This window comes from Triturus cristatus, chromosome 6, assembly GCF_964204655.1.
Source record: "Triturus cristatus chromosome 6, aTriCri1.1, whole genome shotgun sequence".
In the NCBI taxonomy this organism is placed as follows: Eukaryota; Metazoa; Chordata; class Amphibia; order Caudata; family Salamandridae; genus Triturus; species Triturus cristatus.
In genome coordinates this window covers 1,302,430,888-1,302,454,757 of record NC_140589.1, presented here as the reverse complement: position 1 = coordinate 1,302,454,757, position 23,870 = coordinate 1,302,430,888, and the positions used below count along the sequence as shown (strand labels likewise).

At 47.3% G+C, this 23,870-nt stretch overlaps 10 non-coding genes across 10 annotated transcripts; 5 read left to right on the top strand and 5 right to left on the bottom strand.

The window, feature by feature from the left end:
- Positions 1-1,831: 1,831 nt before the first annotated feature.
- Positions 1,832-1,914, top strand: TRNAL-UAA (transfer RNA leucine (anticodon UAA)). Its single transcript has one exon. It is a non-coding gene; the product is annotated as a tRNA-Leu (tRNA).
- A 339-nt stretch (positions 1,915-2,253) lies between these two features.
- Positions 2,254-2,336, bottom strand: TRNAL-UAA (transfer RNA leucine (anticodon UAA)). Its single transcript has one exon. It is a non-coding gene; the product is annotated as a tRNA-Leu (tRNA).
- A 4,347-nt stretch (positions 2,337-6,683) lies between these two features.
- Positions 6,684-6,766, top strand: TRNAL-UAA (transfer RNA leucine (anticodon UAA)). Its single transcript has one exon. It is a non-coding gene; the product is annotated as a tRNA-Leu (tRNA).
- Positions 6,767-7,105: 339 nt separating this feature from the next.
- TRNAL-UAA (transfer RNA leucine (anticodon UAA)) lies at positions 7,106-7,188 on the bottom strand. The gene has a single exon. It is a non-coding gene; the product is annotated as a tRNA-Leu (tRNA).
- Positions 7,189-11,531: 4,343 nt separating this feature from the next.
- TRNAL-UAA (transfer RNA leucine (anticodon UAA)) lies at positions 11,532-11,614 on the top strand. Its single transcript has one exon. It is a non-coding gene; the product is annotated as a tRNA-Leu (tRNA).
- A 339-nt stretch (positions 11,615-11,953) lies between these two features.
- Positions 11,954-12,036, bottom strand: TRNAL-UAA (transfer RNA leucine (anticodon UAA)). Its single transcript has one exon. It is a non-coding gene; the product is annotated as a tRNA-Leu (tRNA).
- A 4,347-nt stretch (positions 12,037-16,383) lies between these two features.
- On the top strand, positions 16,384-16,466 carry TRNAL-UAA (transfer RNA leucine (anticodon UAA)). The gene has a single exon. It is a non-coding gene; the product is annotated as a tRNA-Leu (tRNA).
- A 339-nt stretch (positions 16,467-16,805) lies between these two features.
- TRNAL-UAA (transfer RNA leucine (anticodon UAA)) lies at positions 16,806-16,888 on the bottom strand. The gene has a single exon. It is a non-coding gene; the product is annotated as a tRNA-Leu (tRNA).
- Positions 16,889-21,235: 4,347 nt separating this feature from the next.
- TRNAL-UAA (transfer RNA leucine (anticodon UAA)) lies at positions 21,236-21,318 on the top strand. Its single transcript has one exon. It is a non-coding gene; the product is annotated as a tRNA-Leu (tRNA).
- Positions 21,319-21,657: 339 nt separating this feature from the next.
- TRNAL-UAA (transfer RNA leucine (anticodon UAA)) lies at positions 21,658-21,740 on the bottom strand. The gene has a single exon. It is a non-coding gene; the product is annotated as a tRNA-Leu (tRNA).
- Between the last annotated feature and the right edge of the window lie 2,130 nt (positions 21,741-23,870).

Here is a 23,870-nt window from a genome sequence, read left to right as displayed (position 1 = left end):
CCCGCCATCCTAATGAGCCCCTTAGTATCTTGTCCTGAAGTTAACAAAAATATGTATGAGGGGAAGGCGTAGGGATACACTGACCTCCAGAGCCGCATGGGGTGACCCGAGGGACCCTCTGGGACCTAAATGAGAAGAAAATCAGCCAAACATGCTGCTACACAGCTAAACTCTTGTGGGGTTGAAAATAACCAACCTCAATTGGTGGATAGGACGCATTAATTCGCTATAAGCCCTGGGGCTGTATTCATAAAGGGGAGGGCTGCCTGCTCCCACTCCCCGAGCCATCAGAGGCCTCAGGGAGCCCACCCCTGGGGTTGAACATATTGTGTATGGGTGGGGGGTGAAGTTTGAGGGCCCCTGGGAATGAGGTCCCTGAGGCTGAAATCAGCCCGGAGAAGTGGGGGATTGTGTTTCCCTCTTCCTCCAAAAAGCACGCAAGGCCCCATGGGGTCCCCAGGGCTGACATCAGCCCAGGGAGGGGGGCTACACTTGCCCCCTCCCCTCAATCTAAAAGAGTGGCCCTGGGGGATGGGGTCCCCAGGGCCTAACAAGGCTCGGGGACGGGGCCCACACTACCACCTCCCATTATTTAAATAAGTGGCCCCGGGGAATAGGATCTCCAAGGTGGATAATGGCTCAGAGAGGGGGGCGCGTGACCCCGCTCCCCTTACAAAAATACACGGCCCTGGAGCATGGGATCGCCAGGGTCTAAAGAGGTTCAGGGAGGGGGACCACATGACCCCTCCCCTTTTTTAGACATATGTACTGTCCTGGGGAATGGGGTCCCCAGGGTCTAAAGAACCCTGGGGAGGGGGAGCACATGGCCCCACTTTATTTTTAATAATTTAGTATAAGTGGCCCTAAGGGATGGGGTCCCCGGGCCCATTATGGCTTGAGGAGGGGCCATCCGGCCCCATTCCCTTTATCTTAAGAAATGGCCCAGGGAGATGAGGTCCTCAATGGCCTATCAAGGGTTGGAGTGAGGGGCTGAGTTGCCCCCTCCCCTTTAATTAAAAAACAAACGTTCCCGGGGGATGGTGTCCCCTGGGCATTACACGGTTCTGCAATAAGGTGGCTGTGAGGCGCCCTCCCCTTTTAAAGTATAAATGCGGCCCTCGGGGATAGGGTCCCCAGGGCCCAAGAAGACTCGGAGAGGAGTACCACATGACTCCCTTCCCCTTTCATTAAAAAAAAGCCCCCCACCCCCCCCCCCCCGAGGGCCTTGCATGGTCCTGGGAGGGTGGGCCACGAGCATTTTAACTTATATGTACAGCCCGGGGGATGGGCACCCAGGGCCTAAACAGACTTGGGAAGGAGGGCCGCACTGCTCCACTTCCCTTTAATAAAAAACAGAAAAGGCCCTGAGTGATGACCCTATAGCCTATGCACCAACGGTCAAAGGCTGTGTGCAGTGAGGTGTTGGCTGCCATTGGGAGGGTTTGACCACAGGGCCTGGCTGCAGACTGTGATATCACTGATGTCATCAATGTTGTCATAAGTGATGTCATATGTAAGATCACAAGCAGTGCATGGCTAGGCACAAGTTATTGTTAGCTCTCCTAACTATCCCTGCTGAATTATTGTGTGATTTTATTTTGTTCAAAATGTTGTTACTGACAAGTTCACCCAACTGTACTTTAACCTTTGCTATTTTCAGAAAAATGTTAAGGTTTTTTTTAGAAAAAAGAACAATATATTTTTATAGCACCGAACAATAATATTACTTTAACAGCCTGTGCTTATTTCCATCAAATATATATAGATATCATACACTCAACTACATCAATCCATTAAAAGATTCCCATGTAGGTGGGAGGATAAACACAGCACCAGGATGGCCGAGTGGTTAAGGCGTTGGACTTAAGATCCAATGGACATGTGTCCGCGTGGGTTCGAACCCCACTCCTGGTAGAGAGCTTTTGTACTTCCTTAGAGCAATCACACAATCAAGATTGTATTTCCTTATAAACAAAGTAGAAACAGAAAAACTAAGTCATGTTTAACCATCCGTTAAACCAACTGAAAAGTAATCAGGCGGACGACCTGTTCCCCAAAACATGGAAACTTCCAAATTAGACATTTGACGAGCACAAATAACTGATTTACTTTGTATTTTGTAGAAGAATTCCTGTTAATTACTATGCAGATTTAATATGTAGCTTCTATCTTATTATTAATAATGTACAATTGGGAAAAATGCATACATTTATATTTAAATAAACGGTGCCATGGGAGAAAAAAAAATCCATCTACCAGGAGTGGGGTTCGAACCCACGCGGACACATGTCCATTGGATCTTAAGTCCAACGCCTTAACCACTCGGCCATCCTGGTGCAGGTGATGGATTTGTGGTCTGCACGACTGATGTCAATGTTTCACTGAACCATGATTGGATTCTGTTATTATCATTGTATTTTTGCCGCCTGTTATTTTCGCAGAACTCGCATTAAGCAGAACAGTTCCGATGGCGCTTGTGCTACAATGGCGAAGGTTATACCACGACATTGAAATTCACCAGAAGACGGCGCTCACACTGAGCACGATTGTATGGGAAACCGCCAGCTTGTTAGCGCTCTAGTTGTTCGTTAGAACACTCTGGGACATTCTGTCATTGGGCTATACATGGGCTACATCTGGGTGATATTTGGGCTACATTTGGGCTCTTTTGTCTCTGGTGGCCATCTTGGGAGACGTCCGTTGAGCCGCTGAGCAGAGCGAGCAGGAAAGGATGTTGACTTGCAACATTTAGAAAATCTCCGCTCTCGAAAATCACAAAAATAAAAACACGGAAGAAGGAAGCTCAAACTAGAAAATGTTACATCCATGAATGCACTTCCTCGGAATCATAGTGAAGCCACCGCAAGTTTATCAGAGTTCATTGTGGCTTTATTCTCCTCCAAGGGCAACTGGCAGCATGCCTGGAGCTGCTGTCCTTACGGAAACTTTTAATACAGTCAGAGGCCGAGGTCAGGTGGTTTCTAACCATATTCAGCGAGGCCTCTCTTCATTTTTCGGCAACTCAAATGCAGGCTGTAAATATCGGCCATCTTGGATTAGGCCAAAATGGACCATCTTAACTAAAAGAAATACAAAACAACGTTACTACATCGTAATGATTAAACAGTGTTAATTCCCACTAATACCCTTATGTGTATGTAATTATCTAGCCATCTGCAACATAAAGAAGCATTTAAAGCACGTTATTTTAAAGCACAAACACGAAACAAATAGCACTTTAGCCACACATATTTAATTAATTCGCTCACTGACTTAGTTCACGTATCAATAAAGCAACATAAATGCATTCCCGCGTGTAATTCTTTCATTAGTAATGTTGGTTAGTCAGAAACTTCAACATAATTAATAATTAATAATTAATGTATCAGTAATTTTAATTATGACATATAAACATAAACTGGAGTTTAAATCTCAATAAATTTTCAATAGAAAACTCTGCTCCAGCAATCACACCTCCCTGTGACAGGATGCCTATTGTTGGGCCTCCTCCACTGCGAGTTTCGGTCATCAGCAGGAGGGCAGCCCAGTGTCTGTGACTGGTGGCATCCATTTTGTGATGCCAGGGCTCTGCAGGATTCTACCGTGTTTCCACAGTCGGTACATTTCTATCCCTCTAGAAGGGTGCGATCATACTCCCACACCAGTTACTGGTGTGGGGGTATGATTCCAAATCGTTTGACACCAAACACTACATGTTTTGATGCAGCCATCCCATAGTTAGCATTTACTGCGAGGTTATAAAGCACTTAAGAGTATATGGTTTGACCGCATTCACAAACAGCCCCAGAGAATAGACTCTGAGAGCTGCAGAGGGGCCCTGCTCAGGCAGAGGCACCCCCTCACATGGAAACCGAGCACCCTGCCCTCAGGATTGATAGGGCCTGCCTTAGGGGTGACTGATAGGTTTAAATGTGTGTTCATGGAGAGATATAGTGAACCTATATCTCAGTGAGGAGTGCTAACACTACCTCACCCAGGCTGCAGTAGCAGGCCTGTGGTATCATATTTAGTCTGCTTCCCAGGGGTGGCATAATACATGCTTTAGCCCCTGGTAGGCCTTTGAAGTACCTATGCCCTTGGCACCTAAGGTACCATATACTAGGGGCTCATAAGGTACCACAGTATCCAATCACTAGTGCACATAATATGCACTCCAAGTTCTTTAGAGAGAACAGAGAGGATGGGGCCTTGATTAGCAGGGTCCCAGCCAGACTATAGCCAGAAACCAGTGTAAACATCAGAAAAAAAGTGGGGGCAACATAAGAGGCAGATCCTACTCTCCTTCAATGGGTGACCCGGATGCGGAGGGGTGAGTTTCTGACAGGTAGGACATGTGTGGGTACACTGGGGGATATGTTCCTGTCCCAACCAGAGTGTCTGATGTGGACAGGAACTGTATGTCAGCACAGGAGTTTGTGTGTTGTGGTTGTGTGCGGAGTTGTGTATTTGCGTACTTGCAGCGTTGTCTGTGACGTTGCATTATTTGCTGGTAGTGGATGAGGTACAGAAGCGGAAAGGCTTGTAGAGCTGGATTCATTGCATTCAGGACCGGGTGGAGGGACCGGGAGTCTGGTTTTGCGCTCCGCTTTCGTGCTTCTGCTGTCTCTGGGTGGGGGATTCTCAACTGCGGTGTGATGGGCTGTTTGCGGCATTGTGATTTGTAAATTGGACGGGACGTCATTCCGCACGGTGGTGTCTCTCTATTGGCTGCCTCTGCCGCAGCTTACCGAAAATGGGCTATGTTTGCCCATTGTAATATGGCGGGAGCGAGGACCGCTGCTGGAGTGCGGAAAAAGAAATTTTCCGCTACAGCCAGAACCACGGATGTGTCTCCGCCCGCCATCCTAATGAGCCCCTTAGTATCTTGTCCTGAAGTTAACAAAAATATGTATGAGGGGAAGGCGTAGGGATACACTGACCTCCAGAGCCGCATGGGGTGACCCGAGGGACCCTCTGGGACCTAAGTGAGAAGAAAATCAGCCAAACATGCTGCTACACAGCTAAACTCTTGTGGGGTTGAAAATAACCAACCTCAATTGGTGGACAGGACGCATTAATTCACTATAAGCCCTGGGGCTGTATTCATAAAGGGGAGGGCTGCCTGCTCCCACTCCCCGAGCCATCAGAGCCCTCAGGGAGCCCACCCCTGGGGTTGAACATATTGTGTATGGGTGGGGGGTGAAGTTTGAGGGCCCCTGGGAATGAGGTCCCTGAGGCTGAAATCGGCCCGGAGAAGTGGGGGATTGTGTTTCCCTCTTCCTCCAAAAAGCACGCAAGGCCCAATGGGGTCCCCAGGGCTGACATCAGCCCAGGGAGGGGGGCTACACTTGCCCCCTCCCCTCAATCTAAAAGAGTGGCCCTGGGGGATGGGGTCCCCAGGGCCTAACAAGGCTCGGGGACGGGGCCCACACTACCACCTCCCATTATTTAAATAAGTGGCCCCGGGGAATAGGATCTCCAAGGTGGATAATGGCTCAGAGAGGGGGGCGCGTGACCCCGCTCCCCTTACAAAAATACACGGCCCTGGAGCATGGGATCGCCAGGGTCTAAAGAGGCTCAGGGAGGGGGACCACATGACCCCTCCTCTTTTTTAGACATATGTACTGTCCTGGGGAATGGGGTCCCCAGAGTCTAAAGAACCCTGGGGAGGGGGAGCACGTGGCCCCACTTTATTTTTAATAATTTAGTATAAGTGGCCCTAAGGGATGGGGTCCCCGGGCCCATTATGGCTTGAGGAGGGGCCATCCGGCCCCATTCCCTTTATCTTAAGAAATGGCCCAGGGAGATGAGGTCCTCAATGGCCTATCAAGGGTTGGAGTGAGGGGCTGAGTTGCCCCCTCCCCTTTAATTAAAAAACAAACGTTCCCGGGGATGGTGTCCCCTGGGCATTACACGGTTCTGCAATAAGGTGGCTGTGAGGCGCCCTCCCCTTTTAAAGTATAAATGCGGCCCTCGGGGATAGGGTCCCCAGGGCCCAAAGAGACTCGGAGAGGAGTACCACATGACTCCCTTCCCCTTTCATTAAAAAAAAGCCCCCCACCCCCCCCCCGAGGGCCTTGCATGGTCCTGGGAGGGTGGGCCACGAGCATTTTAACTTATATGTACAGCCCGGGGGATGGGCACCCAGGGCCTAAACAGACTTGGGAAGGAGGGCCGCACTGCTCCACTTCCCTTTAATAAAAAACAGAAAAGGCCCTGAGTGAATACCCTATAGCCTATGCACCAACGGTCAAAGGCTGTGTGCAGTGAGGTGTTGGCTGCCATTGGGAGGGTTTGACCACAGGGCCTGGCTGCAGACTGTGATATCACTGATGTCATCAATGATGTCATAAGTGATGTCATATGTAAGATCACAAGCAGTGCATGGCTAGGCACAAGTTATTGTTAGCTCTCCTAACTATCCCTGCTGAATTATTGTGTGATTTTATTTTGTTCAAAATGTTGTTACTGACAAGTTCACCCAACTGTACTTTAACCTTTGCTATTTTCAGAAAAATGTTAAGGTTTTTTTTAGAAAAAAGAACAATATATTTTTATAGCACCGAACAACAATATTACTTTAACAGCCTGTGCTTATTTCCATCAAATATATATAGATATCATACACTCAACTACATCAATCCATTAAAAGATTCCCATGTAGGTGGGAGGATAAACACAGCACCAGGATGGCCGAGTGGTTAAGGTGTTGGACTTAAGATCCAATGGACATGTGTCCGCGTGGGTTCGAACCCCACTCCTGGTAGAGAGCTTTTGTACTTCCTTAGAGCAATCACACAATCAAGATTGTATTTCCTTATAAACAAAGTAGAAACAGAAAAACTAAGTCATGTTTAACCATCCGTTAAACCAACTGAAAAGTAATCAGGCGGACGACCTGTTCCCCAAAACATGTAAACTTCCAAATTAGACATTTGACGAGCACAAATAACTGATTTACTTTGTATTTTGTAGAAGAATTCCTGTTAATTACTATGCAGATTTAATATGTAGCTTCTATCTTATTATTAATAATGTACAATTGGGAAAAATGCATACATTTATATTTAAATAAACGGTGCCATGGGAGAAAAAAAAATCCATCTACCAGGAGTGGGGTTCGAACCCACGCGGACACATGTCCATTGGATCTTAAGTCCAACGCCTTAACCACTCGGCCATCCTGGTGCGAGTGATGGATTTGTGGTCTGCACGACTGATGTCAATGTTTCACTGAACCATGATTGGATTCTGTTATTATCATTGTATTTTTGCCGCCTGTTATTTTCGCAGAACTCGCATTAAGCAGAACAGTTCCGATGGCGCTTGTGCTACAATGGCGAAGGTTATACCACGACATTGAAATTCACCAGAAGACGGCGCTCACACTGAGCACGATTGTATGGGAAACCGCCAGCTTGTTAGCGCTCTAGTTGTTCGTTAGAACACTCTGGGACATTCTGTCATTGGGCTATACATGGGCTACATCTGGGTGATATTTGGGCTACATTTGGGCTCTTTTGTCTCTGGTGGCCATCTTGGGAGACGTCCGTTGAGCCGCTGAGCAGAGCGAGCAGGAAAGGATGTTGACTTGCAACATTTAGAAAATCTCCGCTCTCGAAAATCACAAAAATAAAAACACGGAAGAAGGAAGCTCAAACTAGAAAACGTTACATCCATGAATGCACTTCCTCGGAATCATAGTGAAGCCACCGCAAGTTTATCAGAGTTCATTGTGGCTTTATTCTCCTCCAAGGGCAACTGGCAGCATGCCTGGAGCTGCTGTCCTTACGGAAACTTTTAATACAGTCAGAGGCCGAGGTCAGGTGGTTTCTAACCATATTCAGCGAGGCCTCTCTTCATTTTTCGGCAACTCAAATGCAGGCTGTAAATATCGGCCATCTTGGATTAGGCCAAAATGGACCATCTTAATTAAAAGAAATACAAAACAACGTTACTACATCGTAATGATTAAACAGTGTTAATTCCCACTAATACCCTTATGTGTATGTAATTATCTAGCCATCTGCAACATAAAGAAGCATTTAAAGCACGTTATTTTAAAGCACAAACACGAAACAAATAGCACTTTAGCCACACATATTTAATTAATTCGCTCACTGACTTAGTTCACGTATCAATAAAGCAACATAAATGCATTCCCGCGTGTAATTCTTTCATTAGTAATGTTGGTTAGTCAGAAACTTCAACATAATTAATAATTAATAATTAATGTATCAGTAATTTTAATTATGACATATAAAGATAAACTGGAGTTTAAATCTCAATAAATTTTCAATAGAAAACTCTGCTCCAGCAATCACACCTCCCTGTGACAGGATGCCTATTGTTGGGCCTCCTCCACTGCGAGTTTCGGTCATCAGCAGGAGGGCAGCCCGGTGTCTGTGACTGGTGGCATCCATTTTGTGATGCCAGGGCTCTGCAGGATTCTACCGTGTTTCCACAGTCGGTACATGTCTATCCCTCTAGAAGGGTGCGATCATACTCCCACACCAGTTACTGGTGTGGGGGTATGATTCCAAATCGTTTGACACCAAACACTACATGTTTTGATGCAGCCATCCCATAGTTAGCATTTACTGCGAGGTTATAAAGCACTTAAGAGTATATGGTTTGACCGCATTCACAAACAGCCCCAGAGAATAGACTCTGAGAGCTGCAGAGGGGCCCTGCTCAGGCAGAGGCACCCCCTCACATGGAAACCGAGCACCCTGCCCTCAGGATTGATAGGGCCTGCCTTAGGGGTGACTGATAGGTTTAAATGTGTGTTCATGGAGAGATATAGTGAACCTATATCTCAGTGAGGAGTGCTAACACTACCTCACCCAGGCTGCAGTAGCAGGCCTGTGGTATCATATTTAGTCTGCTTCCCAGGGGTGGCATAATACATGCTTCAGCCCCTGGTAGGCCTGTGAAGTACCTATGCCCTTGGCACCTAAGGTACCATATACTAGGGGCTCATAAGGTACCACAGTATCCAATCACTAGTGCACATAATATGCACTCCAAGTTCTTTAGAGAGAACAGAGAGGATGGGGCCTTGATTAGCAGGGTCCCAGCCAGACTATAGCCAGAAACCAGTGTAAACATCAGAAAAAAAGTGGGGGCAACATAAGAGGCAGATCCTACTCTCCTTCAATGGGTGACCCGGATGCGGAGGGGTGAGTTTCTGACAGGTAGGACATGTGTGGGTACACTGGGGGATATGTTCCTGTCCCAACCAGAGTGTCTGATGTGGACAGGAACTGTATGTCAGCACAGGAGTTTGTGTGTTGTGGTTGTGTGCGGAGTTGTGTATTTGCGTACTTGCAGCGTTGTCTGTGACGTTGCATTATTTGCTGGTAGTGGATGAGGTACAGAAGTGGAAAGGCTTGTAGAGCTGGATTCATTGCGTTCAGGACCGGGTGGAGGGACCGGGAGTCTGGTTTTGCGCTCCGCTTTCGTGCTTCTGCTGTCTCTGGGTGGGGGATTCTCAACTGCGGTGTGATGGGCTGTTTGCGGCATTGTGATTTGTACATTGGACGGGACGTCATTCCGCACGGTGGTGTGTCTCTATTGGCTGCCTCTGCCGCAGCTTACCGAAAATGGGCTATGTTTGCCTATTGTAATATGGCGGGAGCGAGGACCGCTGCTGGAGTGCGGAAAAAGAAATTTTCCGCTACAGCCAGAACCACGGATGTGTCTCCGCCCGCCATCCTAATGAGCCCCTTAGTATCTTGTCCTGAAGTTAACAAAAATATGTATGAGGGGAAGGCGTAGGGATACACTGACCTCCAGAGCCGCATGGGGTGACCCGAGGGACCCTCTGGGACCTAAATGAGAAGAAAATCAGCCAAACATGCTGCTACACAGCTAAACTCTTGTGGGGTTGAAAATAACCAACCTCAATTGGTGGATAGGACGCATTAATTCGCTATAAGCCCTGGGGCTGTATTCATAAAGGGGAGGGCTGCCTGCTCCCACTCCCCGAGCCATCAGAGGCCTCAGGGAGCCCACCCCTGGGGTTGAACATATTGTGTATGGGTGGGGGGTGAAGTTTGAGGGCCCCTGGGAATGAGGTCCCTGAGGCTGAAATCAGCCCGGAGAAGTGGGGGATTGTGTTTCCCTCTTCCTCCAAAAAGCACGCAAGGCCCCATGGGGTCCCCAGGGCTGACATCAGCCCAGGGAGGGGGGCTACACTTGCCCCCTCCCCTCAATCTAAAAGAGTGGCCCTGGGGGATGGGGTCCCCAGGGCCTAACAAGGCTCGGGGACGGGGCCCACACTACCACCTCCCATTATTTAAATAAGTGGCCCCGGGGAATAGGATCTCCAAGGTGAATAATGGCTCAGAGAGGGGGGCGCGTGACCCCGCTCCCCTTACAAAAATACACGGCCCTGGAGCATGGGATCGCCAGGGTCTAAAGAGGCTCAGGGAGGGGGACCACATGACCCCTCCCCTTTTTTAGACATATGTACTGTCCTGGGGAATGGGGTCCCCAGGGTCTAAAGAACCCTGGGGAGGGGGAGCACATGGCCCCACTTTATTTTTAATAATTTAGTATAAGTGGCCCTAAGGGATGGGGTCCCCGGGCCCATTATGGCTTGAGGAGGGGCCATCCGGCCCCATTCCCTTTATCTTAAGAAATGGCCCAGGGAGATGAGGTCCTCAATGGCCTATCAAGGGTTGGAGTGAGGGGCTGAGTTGCCCCCTCCCCTTTAATTAAAAAACAAACGTTCCCGGGGGATGGTGTCCCCTGGGCATTACACGGTTCTGCAATAAGGTGGCTGTGAGGCGCCCTCCCCTTTTAAAGTATAAATGCGGCCCTCGGGGATAGGGTCCCCAGGGCCCAAAAAGACTCGGAGAGGAGTACCACATGACTCCCTTCCCCTTTCATTAAAAAAAAGCCCCCCCCCCCCGAGGGCCTTGCATGGTCCTGGGAGGGTGGGCCACTAGCATTTTAACTTATATGTACAGCCCGGGGGATGGGCACCCAGGGCCTAAACAGACTTGGGAAGGAGGGCCGCACTGCTCCACTTCCCTTTAATAAAAAACAGAAAAGGCCCTGAGTGATGACCCTATAGCCTATGCACCAACAGTCAAAGGCTGTGTGCAGTGAGGTGTTGGCTGCCATTGGGAGGGTTTGACCACAGGGCCTGGCTGCAGACTGTGATATCACTGATGTTATCAATGATGTCATAAGTGATGTCATATGTAAGATCACAAGCAGTGCATGGCTAGGCACAAGTTATTGTTAGCTCTCCTAACTATCCCTGCTGAATTATTGTGTGATTTTATTTTGTTCAAAATGTTGTTACTGACAAGTTCACCCAACTGTACTTTAACCTTTGCTATTTTCAGAAAAATGTTAAGGTTTTTTTTAGAAAAAAGAACAATATATTTTTATAGCACCGAACAATAATATTACTTTAACAGCCTGTGCTTATTTCCATCAAATATATATAGATATCATACACTCAACTACATCAATCCATTAGAAGATTCCCATGTAGGTGGGAGGATAAACACAGCACCAGGATGGCCGAGTGGTTAAGGCGTTGGACTTAAGATCCAATGGACATGTGTCCGCGTGGGTTCGAACCCCACTCCTGGTAGAGAGCTTTTGTACTTCCTTAGAGCAATCACACAATCAAGATTGTATTTCCTTATAAACAAAGTAGAAACAGAAAAACTAAGTCATGTTTAACCATCCGTTAAACCAACTGAAAAGTAATCAGGCGGACGACCTGTTCCCCAAAACATGTAAACTTCCAAATTAGACATTTGACGAGCACAAATAACTGATTTACTTTGTATTTTGTAGAAGAATTCCTGTTAATTACTATGCAGATTTAATATGTAGCTTCTATCTTATTATTAATAATGTACAATTGGGAAAAATGCATACATTTATATTTAAATAAACGGTGCCATGGGAGAAAAAAAAATCCATCTACCAGGAGTGGGGTTCGAACCCACGCGGACACATGTCCATTGGATCTTAAGTCCAACACCTTAACCACTCGGCCATCCTGGTGCGGGTGATGGATTTGTGGTCTGCACGACTGATGTCAATGTTTCACTGAACCATGATCGGATTCTGTTATTATCATTGTATTTTTGCCGCCTGTTATTTTCGCAGAACTCGCATTAAGCAGAACAGTTCCGATGGCGCTTGTGCTACAATGGCGAAGGTTATACCACGACATTGAAATTCACCAGAAGACGGCGCTCACACTGAGCACGATTGTATGGGAAACCGCCAGCTTGTTAGCGCTCTAGTTGTTCGTTAGAACACTCTGGGACATTCTGTCATTGGGCTATACATGGGCTACATCTGGGTGATATTTGGGCTACATTTGGGCTCTTTTGTCTCTGGTGGCCATCTTGGGAGACGTCCGTTGAGCCGCTGAGCAGAGCGAGCAGGAAAGGATGTTGACTTGCAACATTTAGAAAATCTCCGCTCTCGAAAATCACAAAAATAAAAACACGGAAGAAGGAAGCTCAAACTAGAAAACGTTACATCCATGAATGCACTTCCTCGGAATCATAGTGAAGCCACCGCAAGTTTATCAGAGTTCATTGTGGCTTTATTCTCCTCCAAGGGCAACTGGCAGCATGCCTGGAGCTGCAGTCCTTACGGAAACTTTTAATACAGTCAGAGGCCGAGGTCAGGTGGTTTCTAACCATATTCAGCGAGGCCTCTCTTCATTTTTCGGCAACTCAAATGCAGGCTGTAAATATCGGCCATCTTGGATTAGGCCAAAATGGACCATCTTAATTAAAAGAAATACAAAACAACGTTACTACATCGTAATGATTAAACAGTGTTAATTCCCACTAATACCCTTATGTGTATGTAATTATCTAGCCATCTGCAACATAAAGAAGCATTTAAAGCACGTTATTTTAAAGCACAAATACGAAACAAATAGCACTTTAGCCACACATATTTAATTAATTCGCTCACTGACTTAGTTCACGTATCAATAAAGCAACATAAATGCATTCCCGCGTGTAATTCTTTCATTAGTAATGTTGGTTAGTCAGAAACTTCAACATAATTAATAATTAATAATTAATTTATCATGTAATTTTAATTATGACATATAAACATAAACTGGAGTTTAAATCTCAATAAATTTTCAATAGAAAACTCTGCTCCAGCAATCACACCTCCCTGTGACAGGATGCCTATTGTTGGGCCTCCTCCACTGCGAGTTTCGGTCATCAGCAGGAGGGCAGCCCAGTGTCTGTGACTGGTGGCATCCATTTTGTGATGCCAGGGCTCTGCAGGATTCTACCGTGTTTCCACAGTCGGTACATGTCTATCCCTCTAGAAGGGTGCGATCATACTCCCACACCAGTTACTGGTGTGGGGGTATGATTCCAAATCGTTTGACACCAAACACTACATGTTTTGATGCAGCCATCCCATAGTTAGCATTTACTGCGAGGTTATAAAGCACTTAAGAGTATATGGTTTGACCGCATTCACAAACAGCCCCAGAGAATAGACTCTGAGAGCTGCAGAGGGGCCCTGCTCAGGCAGAGGCACCCCCTCACATGGAAACCGAGCACCCTGCCCTCAGGATTGATAGGGCCTGCCTTAGGGGTGACTGATAGGTTTAAATGTGTGTTCATGGAGAGATATAGTGAACCTATATCTCAGTGAGGAGTGCTAACACTACCTCACCCAGGCTGCAGTAGCAGGCCTGTGGTATCATATTTAGTCTGCTTCCCAGGGGTGGCATAATACATGCTTCAGCCCCTGGTAGGCCTGTGAAGTACCTATGCCCTTGGCACCTAAGGTACCATATACTAGGGGCTCATAAGGTACCACAGTATCCAATCACTAGTGCACATAATATGCACTCCAAGTTCTTTAGAGAGAACAGAGAGGATGGGGCCTTGATTAGCAGGGTCCCAGCCAGACTATAGCCAGAAACCAGTGTAAACATCAGAAAAAAAGTGGGGGCAACATAAGAGGCAGATCCTACTCTCCTTCAATGGGTGACCCGGATGCGGAGGGGTGAGTTTCTGACAGGTAGGACATGTGTGGGTACACTGGGGGATATGTTCCTGTCCCAACCAGAGTGTCTGATGTGGACAGGAACTGTATGTCAGCACAGGAGTTTGTGTGTTGTGGTTGTGTGCGGAATTGTGTATTTGCGTACTTGCAGCGTTGTCTGTGACGTTGCATTATTTGCTGGTAGTGGATGAGGTACAGAAGTGGAAAGGCTTGTAGAGCTGGGTTCATTGCGTTCAGGACCGGGTGGAGGGACCGGGAGTCTGGTTTTGCGCTCCGCTTTCGTGCTTCTGCTGTCTCTGGGTGGGGGATTCTCAACTGCGGTGTGATGGGCTGTTTGCGGCATTGTGATTTGTACATTGGACGGGACGTCATTCCGCACGGTGGTGTGTCTCTATTGGCTGCCTCTGCCGCAGCTTACCGAAAATGGGCTATGTTTGCCTATTGTAATATGGCGGGAGCGAGGACCGCTGCTGGAGTGCGGAAAAATAAATTTTCCGCTACAGCCAGAACCACGGATGTGTCTCCGCCCGCCATCCTAATGAGCCCCTTAGTATCTTGTCCTGAAGTTAACAAAAATATGTATGAGGGGAAGGCGTAGGGATACACTGACCTCCAGAGCCGCATGGGGTGACCCGAGGGACCCTCTGGGACCTAAATGAGAAGAAAATCAGCCAAACATGCTGCTACACAGCTAAACTCTTGTGGGGTTGAAAATAACCAACCTCAATTGGTGGATAGGACGCATTAATTCGCTATAAGCCCTGGGGCTGTATTCATAAAGGGGAGGGCTGCCTGCTCCCACTCCCCGAGCCATCAGAGGCCTCAGGGAGCCCACCCCTGGGGTTGAACATATTGTGTATGGGTGGGGGGTGAAGTTTGAGGGCCCCTGGGAATGAGGTCCCTGAGGCTGAAATCAGCCCGGAGAAGTGGGGGATTGTGTTTCCCTCTTCCTCCAAAAAGCACGCAAGGCCCCATGGGGTCCCCAGGGCTGACATCAGCCCAGGGAGGGGGGCTACACTTGCCCCCTCCCCTCAATCTAAAAGAGTGGCCCTGGGGGATGGGGTCCCCAGGGCCTAACAAGGCTCGGGGACGGGGCCCACACTACCACCTCCCATTATTTAAATAAGTGGCCCCGGGGAATAGGATCTCCAAGGTGGATAATGGCTCAGAGAGGGGGGCGCGTGACCCCGCTCCCCTTACAAAAATACACGGCCCTGGAGCATGGGATCGCCAGGGTCTAAAGAGGCTCAGGGAGGGGGACCACATGACCCCTCCCCTTTTTTAGACATATGTACTGTCCTGGGGAATGGGGTCCCCAGGGTCTAAAGAACCCTGGGGAGGGGGAGCACATGGCCCCACTTTATTTTTAATAATTTAGTATAAGTGGCCCTGAGGGATGGGGTCCCCGGGCCCATTATGGCTTGAGGAGGGGCCATCCGGCCCCATTCCCTTTATCTTAAGAAATGGCCCAGGGAGATGAGGTCCTCAATGGCCTATCAAGGGTTGGAGTGAGGGGCTGAGTTGCCCCCTCCCCTTTAATTAAAAAACAAACGTTCCCGGGGGATGGTGTCCCCTGGGCATTACACGGTTCTGCAATAAGGTGGCTGTGAGGCGCCCTCCCCTTTTAAAGTATAAATGCGGCCCTCGGGATAGGGTCCCCAGGGCCCAAAAAGACTCGGAGAGGAGTACCACATGACTCCCTTCCCCTTTCATTAAAAAAAAGCCCCCCCCCCCCCCCCGAGGGCCTTGCATGGTCCTGGGAGGGTGGGCCACGAGCATTTTAACTTATATGTACAGCCCGGGGGATGGGCACCCAGGGCCTAAACAGACTTGGGAAGGAGGGCCGCACTGCTCCACTTCCCTTTAATAAAAAACAGAAAAGGCCCTGAGTGATGACCCTATAGCCTATGCACCAACGGTCAAAGGCTGTGTGCAGTGAGGTGTTGGCTGCCATTGGGAGGGTTTGACCACAGGGCCTGGCTGCAGACTGTGATATCACTGATGTCATCAATGATGTCATAAGTGATGTCATATGTAAGATCACAAGCAGTGCATGGCTAGGCACAAGTTATTGTTAGCTCTCCTGACTATCCCTGCTGAATTATTGTGTGATTTTATTTTGTTCAAAATGTTGTTACTGACAAGTTCACCCAACTGTACTTTAACCTTTGCTATTTTCAGAAAAATGTTAAGGTTTTTTTTAGAAAAAAGAACAATATATTTTTATAGCACCGAACAATAATATTACTTTAACAGCCTGTGCTTATTTCCATCAAATATATATAGATATCATACACTCAACTACATCAATCCATTAAAAGATTCCCATGTAGGTGGGAGGATAAACACAGCACCAGGATGGCCGAGTGGTTAAGGCGTTGGACTTAAGATCCAATGGACATGTGTCCGCGTGGGTTCGAACCCCACTCCTGGTAGAGAGCTTTTGTACTTCCTTAGAGCAATCACACAATCAAGATTGTATTTCCTTATAAACAAAGTAGAAACAGAAAAACTAAGTCATGTTTAACCATCCGTTAAACCAACTGAAAAGTAATCAGGCGGACGACCTGTTCCCCAAAACATGGAAACTTCCAAATTAGACATTTGACGAGCACAAATAACTGATTTACTTTGTATTTTGTAGAAGAATTCCTGTTAATTACTATGCAGATTTAATATGTAGCTTCTATCTTATTATTAATAATGTACAATTGGGAAAAATGCATACATTTATATTTAAATAAACGGTGCCATGGGAGAAAAAAAAATCCATCTACCAGGAGTGGGGTTCGAACCCACGCGGACACATGTCCATTGGATCTTAAGTCCAACGCCTTAACCACTCGGCCATCCTGGTGCAGGTGATGGATTTGTGGTCTGCACGACTGATGTCAATGTTTCACTGAACCATGATTGGATTCTGTTATTATCATTGTATTTTTGCCGCCTGTTATTTTCGCAGAACTCGCATTAAGCAGAACAGTTCCGATGGCGCTTGTGCTACAATGGCGAAGGTTATACCACGACATTGAAATTCACCAGAAGACGGCGCTCACACTGAGCACGATTGTATGGGAAACCGCCAGCTTGTTAGCGCTCTAGTTGTTCGTTAGAACACTCTGGGACATTCTGTCATTGGGCTATACATGGGCTACATCTGGGTGATATTTGGGCTACATTTGGGCTCTTTTGTCTCTGGTGGCCATCTTGGGAGACGTCCGTTGAGCCGCTGAGCAGAGCGAGCAGGAAAGGATGTTGACTTGCAACATTTAGAAAATCTCCGCTCTCGAAAATCACAAAAATAAAAACACGGAAGAAGGAAGCTCAAACTAGAAAATGTTACATCCATGAATGCACTTCCTCGGAATCATAGTGAAGCCACCGCAAGTTTATCAGAGTTCATTGTGGCTTTATTCTCCTCCAAGGGCAACTGGCAGCATGCCTGGAGCTGCTGTCCTTACGGAAACTTTTAATACAGTCAGAGGCCGAGGTCAGGTGGTTTCTAACCATATTCAGCGAGGCCTCTCTTCATTTTTCGGCAACTCAAATGCAGGCTGTAAATATCGGCCATCTTGGATTAGGCCAAAATGGACCATCTTAACTAAAAGAAATACAAAACAACGTTACTACATCGTAATGATTAAACAGTGTTAATTCCCACTAATACCCTTATGTGTATGTAATTATCTAGCCATCTGCAACATAAAGAAGCATTTAAAGCACGTTATTTTAAAGCACAAACACGAAACAAATAGCACTTTAGCCACACATATTTAATTAATTCGCTCACTGACTTAGTTCACGTATCAATAAAGCAACATAAATGCATTCCCGCGTGTAATTCTTTCATTAGTAATGTTGGTTAGTCAGAAACTTCAACATAATTAATAATTAATAATTAATGTATCAGTAATTTTAATTATGACATATAAACATAAACTGGAGTTTAAATCTCAATAAATTTTCAATAGAAAACTCTGCTCCAGCAATCACACCTCCCTGTGACAGGATGCCTATTGTTGGGCCTCCTCCACTGCGAGTTTCGGTCATCAGCAGGAGGGCAGCCCAGTGTCTGTGACTGGTGGCATCCATTTTGTGATGCCAGGGCTCTGCAGGATTCTACCGTGTTTCCACAGTCGGTACATTTCTATCCCTCTAGAAGGGTGCGATCATACTCCCACACCAGTTACTGGTGTGGGGGTATGATTCCAAATCGTTTGACACCAAACACTACATGTTTTGATGCAGCCATCCCATAGTTAGCATTTACTGCGAGGTTATAAAGCACTTAAGAGTATATGGTTTGACCGCATTCACAAACAGCCCCAGAGAATAGACTCTGAGAGCTGCAGAGGGGCCCTGCTCAGGCAGAGGCACCCCCTCACATGGAAACCGAGCACCCTGCCCTCAGGATTGATAGGGCCTGCCTTAGGGGTGACTGATAGGTTTAAATGTGTGTTCATGGAGAGATATAGTGAACCTATATCTCAGTGAGGAGTGCTAACACTACCTCACCCAGGCTGCAGTAGCAGGCCTGTGGTATCATATTTAGTCTGCTTCCCAGGGGTGGCATAATACATGCTTTAGCCCCTGGTAGGCCTTTGAAGTACCTATGCCCTTGGCACCTAAGGTACCATATACTAGGGGCTCATAAGGTACCACAGTATCCAATCACTAGTGCACATAATATGCACTCCAAGTTCTTTAGAGAGAACAGAGAGGATGGGGCCTTGATTAGCAGGGTCCCAGCCAGACTATAGCCAGAAACCAGTGTAAACATCAGAAAAAAAGTGGGGGCAACATAAGAGGCAGATCCTACTCTCCTTCAATGGGTGACCCGGATGCGGAGGGGTGAGTTTCTGACAGGTAGGACATGTGTGGGTACACTGGGGGATATGTTCCTGTCCCAACCAGAGTGTCTGATGTGGACAGGAACTGTATGTCAGCACAGGAGTTTGTGTGTTGTGGTTGTGTGCGGAGTTGTGTATTTGCGTACTTGCAGCGTTGTCTGTGACGTTGCATTATTTGCTGGTAGTGGATGAGGTACAGAAGCGGAAAGGCTTGTAGAGCTGGATTCATTGCATTCAGGACCGGGTGGAGGGACCGGGAGTCTGGTTTTGCGCTCCGCTTTCGTGCTTCTGCTGTCTCTGGGTGGGGGATTCTCAACTGCGGTGTGATGGGCTGTTTGCGGCATTGTGATTTGTAAATTGGACGGGACGTCATTCCGCACGGTGGTGTCTCTCTATTGGCTGCCTCTGCCGCAGCTTACCGAAAATGGGCTATGTTTGCCCATTGTAATATGGCGGGAGCGAGGACCGCTGCTGGAGTGCGGAAAAAGAAATTTTCCGCTACAGCCAGAACCACGGATGTGTCTCCGCCCGCCATCCTAATGAGCCCCTTAGTATCTTGTCCTGAAGTTAACAAAAATATGTATGAGGGGAAGGCGTAGGGATACACTGACCTCCAGAGCCGCATGGGGTGACCCGAGGGACCCTCTGGGACCTAAGTGAGAAGAAAATCAGCCAAACATGCTGCTACACAGCTAAACTCTTGTGGGGTTGAAAATAACCAACCTCAATTGGTGGACAGGACGCATTAATTCACTATAAGCCCTGGGGCTGTATTCATAAAGGGGAGGGCTGCCTGCTCCCACTCCCCGAGCCATCAGAGCCCTCAGGGAGCCCACCCCTGGGGTTGAACATATTGTGTATGGGTGGGGGGTGAAGTTTGAGGGCCCCTGGGAATGAGGTCCCTGAGGCTGAAATCGGCCCGGAGAAGTGGGGGATTGTGTTTCCCTCTTCCTCCAAAAAGCACGCAAGGCCCCATGGGGTCCCCAGGGCTGACATCAGCCCAGGGAGGGGGGCTACACTTGCCCCCTCCCCTCAATCTAAAAGAGTGGCCCTGGGGGATGGGGTCCCCAGGGCCTAACAAGGCTCGGGGACGGGGCCCACACTACCACCTCCCATTATTTAAATAAGTGGCCCCGGGGAATAGGATCTCCAAGGTGGATAATGGCTCAGAGAGGGGGGCGCGTGACCCCGCTCCCCTTACAAAAATACACGGCCCTGGAGCATGGGATCGCCAGGGTCTAAAGAGGCTCAGGGAGGGGGACCACATGACCCCTCCTCTTTTTTAGACATATGTACTGTCCTGGGGAATGGGGTCCCCAGAGTCTAAAGAACCCTGGGGAGGGGGAGCACGTGGCCCCACTTTATTTTTAATAATTTAGTATAAGTGGCCCTAAGGGATGGGGTCCCCGGGCCCATTATGGCTTGAGGAGGGGCCATCCGGCCCCATTCCCTTTATCTTAAGAAATGGCCCAGGGAGATGAGGTCCTCAATGGCCTATCAAGGGTTGGAGTGAGGGGCTGAGTTGCCCCCTCCCCTTTAATTAAAAAACAAACGTTCCCGGGGATGGTGTCCCCTGGGCATTACACGGTTCTGCAATAAGGTGGCTGTGAGGCGCCCTCCCCTTTTAAAGTATAAATGCGGCCCTCGGGGATAGGGTCCCCAGGGCCCAAAGAGACTCGGAGAGGAGTACCACATGACTCCCTTCCCCTTTCATTAAAAAAAAGCCCCCCACCCCCCCCCCGAGGGCCTTGCATGGTCCTGGGAGGGTGGGCCACGAGCATTTTAACTTATATGTACAGCCCGGGGGATGGGCACCCAGGGCCTAAACAGACTTGGGAAGGAGGGCCGCACTGCTCCACTTCCCTTTAATAAAAAACAGAAAAGGCCCTGAGTGAATACCCTATAGCCTATGCACCAACGGTCAAAGGCTGTGTGCAGTGAGGTGTTGGCTGCCATTGGGAGGGTTTGACCACAGGGCCTGGCTGCAGACTGTGATATCACTGATGTCATCAATGATGTCATAAGTGATGTCATATGTAAGATCACAAGCAGTGCATGGCTAGGCACAAGTTATTGTTAGCTCTCCTAACTATCCCTGCTGAATTATTGTGTGATTTTATTTTGTTCAAAATGTTGTTACTGACAAGTTCACCCAACTGTACTTTAACCTTTGCTATTTTCAGAAAAATGTTAAGGTTTTTTTTAGAAAAAAGAACAATATATTTTTATAGCACCGAACAACAATATTACTTTAACAGCCTGTGCTTATTTCCATCAAATATATATAGATATCATACACTCAACTACATCAATCCATTAAAAGATTCCCATGTAGGTGGGAGGATAAACACAGCACCAGGATGGCCGAGTGGTTAAGGTGTTGGACTTAAGATCCAATGGACATGTGTCCGCGTGGGTTCGAACCCCACTCCTGGTAGAGAGCTTTTGTACTTCCTTAGAGCAATCACACAATCAAGATTGTATTTCCTTATAAACAAAGTAGAAACAGAAAAACTAAGTCATGTTTAACCATCCGTTAAACCAACTGAAAAGTAATCAGGCGGACGACCTGTTCCCCAAAACATGTAAACTTCCAAATTAGACATTTGACGAGCACAAATAACTGATTTACTTTGTATTTTGTAGAAGAATTCCTGTTAATTACTATGCAGATTTAATATGTAGCTTCTATCTTATTATTAATAATGTACAATTGGGAAAAATGCATACATTTATATTTAAATAAACGGTGCCATGGGAGAAAAAAAAATCCATCTACCAGGAGTGGGGTTCGAACCCACGCGGACACATGTCCATTGGATCTTAAGTCCAACGCCTTAACCACTCGGCCATCCTGGTGCGAGTGATGGATTTGTGGTCTGCACGACTGATGTCAATGTTTCACTGAACCATGATTGGATTCTGTTATTATCATTGTATTTTTGCCGCCTGTTATTTTCGCAGAACTCGCATTAAGCAGAACAGTTCCGATGGCGCTTGTGCTACAATGGCGAAGGTTATACCACGACATTGAAATTCACCAGAAGACGGCGCTCACACTGAGCACGATTGTATGGGAAACCGCCAGCTTGTTAGCGCTCTAGTTGTTCGTTAGAACACTCTGGGACATTCTGTCATTGGGCTATACATGGGCTACATCTGGGTGATATTTGGGCTACATTTGGGCTCTTTTGTCTCTGGTGGCCATCTTGGGAGACGTCCGTTGAGCCGCTGAGCAGAGCGAGCAGGAAAGGATGTTGACTTGCAACATTTAGAAAATCTCCGCTCTCGAAAATCACAAAAATAAAAACACGGAAGAAGGAAGCTCAAACTAGAAAACGTTACATCCATGAATGCACTTCCTCGGAATCATAGTGAAGCCACCGCAAGTTTATCAGAGTTCATTGTGGCTTTATTCTCCTCCAAGGGCAACTGGCAGCATGCCTGGAGCTGCTGTCCTTACGGAAACTTTTAATACAGTCAGAGGCCGAGGTCAGGTGGTTTCTAACCATATTCAGCGAGGCCTCTCTTCATTTTTCGGCAACTCAAATGCAGGCTGTAAATATCGGCCATCTTGGATTAGGCCAAAATGGACCATCTTAATTAAAAGAAATACAAAACAACGTTACTACATCGTAATGATTAAACAGTGTTAATTCCCACTAATACCCTTATGTGTATGTAATTATCTAGCCATCTGCAACATAAAGAAGCATTTAAAGCACGTTATTTTAAAGCACAAACACGAAACAAATAGCACTTTAGCCACACATATTTAATTAATTCGCTCACTGACTTAGTTCACGTATCAATAAAGCAACATAAATGCATTCCCGCGTGTAATTCTTTCATTAGTAATGTTGGTTAGTCAGAAACTTCAACATAATTAATAATTAATAATTAATGTATCAGTAATTTTAATTATGACATATAAAGATAAACTGGAGTTTAAATCTCAATAAATTTTCAATAGAAAACTCTGCTCCAGCAATCACACCTCCCTGTGACAGGATGCCTATTGTTGGGCCTCCTCCACTGCGAGTTTCGGTCATCAGCAGGAGGGCAGCCCGGTGTCTGTGACTGGTGGCATCCATTTTGTGATGCCAGGGCTCTGCAGGATTCTACCGTGTTTCCACAGTCGGTACATGTCTATCCCTCTAGAAGGGTGCGATCATACTCCCACACCAGTTACTGGTGTGGGGGTATGATTCCAAATCGTTTGACACCAAACACTACATGTTTTGATGCAGCCATCCCATAGTTAGCATTTACTGCGAGGTTATAAAGCACTTAAGAGTATATGGTTTGACCGCATTCACAAACAGCCCCAGAGAATAGACTCTGAGAGCTGCAGAGGGGCCCTGCTCAGGCAGAGGCACCCCCTCACATGGAAACCGAGCACCCTGCCCTCAGGATTGATAGGGCCTGCCTTAGGGGTGACTGATAGGTTTAAATGTGTGTTCATGGAGAGATATAGTGAACCTATATCTCAGTGAGGAGTGCTAACACTACCTCACCCAGGCTGCAGTAGCAGGCCTGTGGTATCATATTTAGTCTGCTTCCCAGGGGTGGCATAATACATGCTTCAGCCCCTGGTAGGCCTGTGAAGTACCTATGCCCTTGGCACCTAAGGTACCATATACTAGGGGCTCATAAGGTACCACAGTATCCAATCACTAGTGCACATAATATGCACTCCAAGTTCTTTAGAGAGAACAGAGAGGATGGGGCCTTGATTAGCAGGGTCCCAGCCAGACTATAGCCAGAAACCAGTGTAAACATCAGAAAAAAAGTGGGGGCAACATAAGAGGCAGATCCTACTCTCCTTCAATGGGTGACCCGGATGCGGAGGGGTGAGTTTCTGACAGGTAGGACATGTGTGGGTACACTGGGGGATATGTTCCTGTCCCAACCAGAGTGTCTGATGTGGACAGGAACTGTATGTCAGCACAGGAGTTTGTGTGTTGTGGTTGTGTGCGGAGTTGTGTA